Source organism: Tarenaya hassleriana, unplaced genomic scaffold, assembly GCF_000463585.1.
Source record: "Tarenaya hassleriana unplaced genomic scaffold, ASM46358v1 Cleome122, whole genome shotgun sequence".
Lineage (NCBI taxonomy): Eukaryota > Viridiplantae > Streptophyta > Magnoliopsida > Brassicales > Cleomaceae > Tarenaya > Tarenaya hassleriana.
Window position 1 is genome coordinate 266,671 of NW_010962614.1, and position 6,041 is coordinate 272,711.

A 6,041-nucleotide genomic window follows, 5' to 3' on the forward strand; every position below is an offset into this window, starting at 1 on the left:
GGCCCAAGGTTAATTCCTACTCTCTCTGCAATCAAAGTGATTATACCTCCAAAACAAATTGAATCAAGATCGGAAGAGAGTACCGAGTGCATGTGGAGGATAACCCTTGAGGCTATGTCAGCGACTTCAAGCCGGTTATGCATCATAAAGTGGAGGGGTCCCATGAGGAGGTTGAGTTCGGTGATTGAGACGACCTGTGGGTCTTCTCGTGCGAGTAACGCGAAGGCCATATACTGCTGGAGATAGCGCACTACGGGATGCCGGATCATGAGGGCTTCAAGATGCCATGGTCGGAATGTGCTCGCTGCAATTTGCATCCAAAAAGTTCGGGCTTTGGTGATTGTGATATTCGGAATCGCTGCGTTTGCATTCATTTCGACGCCCAAAATTTCTGCAAGTTGTTCCACCTTGAGATAGAATTGTCGCCCTTCAAGTCTGAAACCAAAGTAACCCTCCCGAGGGTTGTCGTTCTTCGGGATGAAGCATTTGAATGTGCAGACAAATTCTGTTGTCAACCTTCGGTATGTCCGAGGGTTGGCTTGGAAGAGGTGATTCCAGCCCGCGAGTTGAAAAATCCCTTTAATGCTCTCGTAGAATTGTTTTGGTAGGATGCGGTGATGCACAAACTTTGAGGCTTTGATGCCTCTGTTCTGGACTCGGTGTAGGATGAGTGCTTCCTCGTTGGATTGGGGTTGAAATGGAGTTGGCTCCGCAAAAGGCAAATCGACGTTGATGGAAGCTGTTGGTTGTGATGCTCTAGGATGATCCGTGATATGACATTTTGACTTTGTATTGATTCATTGGTTTATGAATGCATTACATTCCCGTTATATGATTGGCATGTTTGTTATATTTCGGCATCCTTGAATCATTAGCGAATGATTCTAAACTCCCTAGTCAGTCAATATTGTGGGAACAATGTTGAATTAAGACTAGCATGAGGTGTGATCGATGCATTGGATGCATTTCACAATCATGGGTACTCGTTGTGAATGAGTGACTGGTTGACCCGCATGAGATTGTCACATGGACAGAGTCATGACTTGAATCTCATACAGCGGTTCGTTTATGGATCCTCCTACCTGAGATGTCTAGAGTATCTGATATGAGGAGTGACGTGTCTTGACTGCGTCAAACGTCGTCTTTAACCGGATGATTATAACGGCGTTGATCAGATACGTTCACGAATCATATGGAGATAGTAGACATGCAATATGGGACTTGTCACCTCTTTAACAGGAGAGATATCGCTGGGCCCTCTCGTGGAAGTCGGACTATGAAAACGCGTGGCCACGCTATAGATGAAGTTGCATCTATTTTACTAGTCGATTTGCCAAGACGAGAAAGCAGTTGAACTTGAAGGGTGGCTCAAATCATGCCCTTGTTCAACTTATGATATCGTGAGACAAAGGATCAGAATTCGAGCTGTTAATGCCTTGGTTAGATCACCTCTAACTCAATTCTAAATGGGTGGTCATGGCGTCTTGCTAGAGGCTAACCATGACTTGTGGTTCGGAAAAAGTTCCTAAAGTCACTACCACTTAGAATGGGCCTACAGGGTCACACACCAATAGGGATGGACTTATACGTGAAGAATACGAAGAATGGAAACGAGATTTGACCGAAACGAGCATGAAAAGGAGTTTTCAGTGTGTTGGTCCGGAGCTGACCAAGTTTGGTCAGCCCCGGACCACGTTTGGTCAGTCCAGGAGGTCCGGAGGCTCAGTCCGAGGTCATCTGTCCAGGTCTGGTCCGGCTGACCAAGAGTTGGTCAGCCCCGGACCAGACGCTGGAAACAGGCGGACCAAGGATGCTGGAACGGCGGACCGGAAAGGAACCAAGAGGTTTGGTCCGGAGCTGACCAAAAGTAGGTCAGCCGGACCAAACCTCCAGGTCAGACGGCGCGAACTTCGGACTAAGCCTGGTTCGCCGGACCAAGCTCCTGGTCCGGTGGAACGGGATCCGGAATATTTCCAAAACTCGTTTTAGGGTTTTCTAATCTCATTTAAGTTTAGGGTTTCGTCAAAAACACTTAATAGAGAGCCGACCTAAAACTCAAAAAAACACCCTAGAACCCTAGAGAAGCTGTTCTCTTGGATTTCTATTGTCTCGGGATTGGATCTCGTCTCTTGAGTTACCCTTTTCTTCACTAATCCTAGCAGATTCGTTCCAAATCGTTTGGAATCCTTCCCGTCGGTGTGGATACGTGTAGAGGAGCTGTACTTTCAGCTCTTGGTGATTTAGAACAGGCCCCGGATCGAAACAAACTTCAAGTCTCATCGAGAACGAGGTAAGTAACGATTTCCTCGGTGATATACACGATCTTTCGGGTTTTGCGAGTTTGGTTGCGTGTGACGTTTGACTAGGTTTAGATTTTTCTTCCGCTGCATGAAACCTAGTAAACCAAACCCTAGATCGATATGATCGTATGCTAGGAACCCGTAGATAACCCTACAATAGTAATGATCATGTGTATTGGATACGGATCACGATCATGGGTACTTGTTTGGAACAAGTGACTGGATGACTGGCGTGAGATTGTCATTGGATTTTATCCGTGACTTGAATCTCACATGATGGTTCACTTTGGATCCTATGACCTGAGATATCCATTGTATCTAACATGAAGAGTAATGTACTTTGCCTGCGTCAAACATCATCTTTAACCGGGTGATTATAACGATGTGTTTCAGGTACATTACGAATCATGTAGTGGATAGTATATAGTTAAGATGGAACTTTGTCCCTCTCGAAAGAGAGAGAGAGAGATATCGATGGGCCCATCGTAGGAGTGAGACTGTGGAAATGTGTGGCTGCACTATAGATGAATGTCATTTATGTCTTATAGTCTACTCGGGATACGACAAAGCAATCGAACTGCGTTTCAATTAATGATATCGTGAGACAATGAGGATCATAGTTAGAGCTATCTATGACTTTTCGGTTAGATCACATTTAACTCTTTCTGATACGGGTAATCATAATGTCTTGCTAGAGACCGCGTATGATTTGTAAAGCGAGATTGGATCTCGGGTTTACTGCCGTATTCAGAGGAGCCTAAAGGGTCACACATATATGTGATTGACGTGTATGATGGGAAAGGATCGCACGGGAAAAATCAGATTTTTTCAGATTTTGGGTCTGGTCCGCCCTTGACCAAGAGTTGGTCCGGCGGACCAGACTGACTCGGAGATACGGATGAACTTCGCCGAAAACGTGTGGACCTGGGTTCTTTCACTTGTGCGATTTCACCATTGTTGTTGCAATACAGAGCAATGGGGCTAGCACTAGGAATGACACAAGTCGCCAACAAACTTTCTGATCCAAACAGCTTCCTTTGCTGCGTCCGATGATGCAATATACTCAGCTTCAGTAGTAGAATCTGCAACTGTCGTTTGCTTAGAACTCTTCCAACTTACAGCGCCTCCGTTCAAGCAAAAAACATAGCCAGACTGCGATATGAAATCATCGAGGTCTGACTGGAAACTAGCATCGGTGTAACCCCTTATAGCGTGCTCTTCTGACCCACCGTATACCAAGAACACATCCTTAGTCATTGTCATGTACTTCATGATGTTCTTGACGGCGATCCAGTGTGACTCACCTGAATCTGACTGGTATCTACTCGTAATGCTCAACGCATAGATACATTCGGTCGAGTACAAAGCACGACATACATGATGGATCCAATTTCCGAAGCATATGAAATCCGATCCATGCATTCTCGCTCATCAGATGTCATAGGACACTGACTCTTGCAGAGAACTGTGCCACTGCTCATCGGGAAGGTTTCTTTCTTGGAATCTTGCATCTTGAACCATTTCAAGACCTTATCAATGTAGGTACTCTGACTCAATCCCAGAAGCCGCCTCGATATATCTCTATAGATCTTTATGCCTAAAATATAGGCCGCTTCTCCTAGGTCTTTCATAGAGAACTGCGTTCCTAGCCAAGACTTTACGTCTTGCAAGGTAGGAACGTCATTCCCTATTAGGAGAATGTCATCCACGTACAACACTAGAAATACTAATGTGCTCCCACTCACATTCTTGTAAATGCATGGCTCATCTTCATTCTGTGAGAAACCAAACCTTTTGATTGTCTCATCAAAGCGAAGGTTCCAGCTTCTCGAAGCCTGCTTCAGTCTATAAATGGACCTCTGAAGCTTGCACACCTTCCTCGGGTTCCTTGGATCGACAAATCCTTCGTGTTGTGCCATGTACACTTCCTCGGTCAAGTTCTCGTTAAGGAACGCGGTCATGACATCCATTTGTCATATCTCATAGTCATAATATGCAGCTATAACAAGTAGGATCCTGATGGACTTCAGCATGACTACGGGCGAAAAGGTGTCATCATAGTCAATACCATGAATCTGACGAAATTCTTTCGCCACAAGTCGTGCCTTATACATGTGCACGTTGCCATCCATGTGAGTCTTCTTCTTGAAGATCCATTTGATCCGATGGGTTTTATCCCTTCAGATGCATCAACCAGAGTCCATACTTGGTTGTCTGACATGGATTGCATCTCGGACTTCATAGTTTCGCGCCATTTCTCTGGGTCGGGACTCGCCATAACCATTCACAAGACGTATAAACCATTCATAAGATAACCATTACCATTGTAAATACTGTCTCAATAAATCATCGGGGGTTGGATGATTGGTGGTGTCACCAACGCCTTTTTGAGTGTTTCAAAGGCCTGATGACACTCCTTGTCAAACTCAAATGACACGTCTTTTCCCAAAAGAGCGTTTAGGGGTCTTGAAATCTTCGAGAAATCTTTTATGAAATGCCTGTAAAACCCCGCATGTCCGAGGAAACTTCGGATTCCTTTCACGTTTGTCGGGGGAGGAAGCTTCTCAATAACTTCGGCCTTTGCTCTATCAACCTCAATCCCTTTATCTGAAATTCTATGACCAAGCACGATGCCCTTTTGCACCATAAAGTGACATTTTTCCCAATTTAAAACCAAGTTTGCCTTGCTGCACCTGTCTAACACTCGATGAAGATTGGTTAGACACACATCAAAGGAGGGTCCATGGACCGAAAAATCGTCCATGAACACCTCCATGATATCTTCAATCACATCAGAAAAAATAGTCATCATGCATCTTTGAAATGTGGCCGGTGCATTGCATAATCCGAATGGCATGCGTCTATATGCAAATGTACCATAGGGGCATGTGAATTTTGTCTTTTCTTGATCGCTAGGATGAATTGGAATTTGAAAAAATTCGGAATAGCCATCGAGAAAGCAAAAATATGAATACAATGCGAGTCTTTCTAACATTTGATCAATGAATGGTAAAGAGAAGTGGTCTTTACGGGTGTTTGTGTTTAGCTTGCGATAGTCAATGCACATTCTCCATCCCGTAATTGTCCTTGTTGGTATGAGTTCATTGTTCTCATTAGGAGGAGATGGGAAGAAATCGAGGAGATTAGACGGGCGTTAGATGATCGGGAAGGAGGAAAAGAAGTTTATGCAGTATTTCATGCGGCTCACCCAGATTTACGGGCGGCCCGCCCGAAATTTCTGAGAAAATTTGATGAAAAAATTGGAAAAACGGGCGACCGCCAGGGAAATCAGGCGGCCCGCCCGGAAATTCTGAGCAAATTTTACATGTATTGCTTAAGTAGCCTGGTAAGTTTTTCTACTTGATCCCCATCTAATGCATCGTTAACGATAACGGGATAAGTAGAATTTGGACCGAGGAAAACATACCTTAACCCTTGAGGTAGGGGTTTCAATTCCACTTGTGGGGCATGTTTGGGATCCCAATCGATGTGTTTGTCTCCTCTCAGGACTTGAGGCGCGTCAGGTATGGCTCGAGTGGTCGCGAAGAGGGCTTCGAACTGCAATTCTTCATTCTCAGGCAGAAATGGGCGGGTCGCCCAATACGTCGATCGGTCGCTCGTTCGGTCCGGAACTGAGTCGATTTTGCTCAGACTTTTCGGGCGGGCCGCCTGGAAATTCGAGCGGTCGCTCGTTTCCTCAGATTCCACTTGAAATTTGCTCAGAAATTGCGGGCGGGCCGC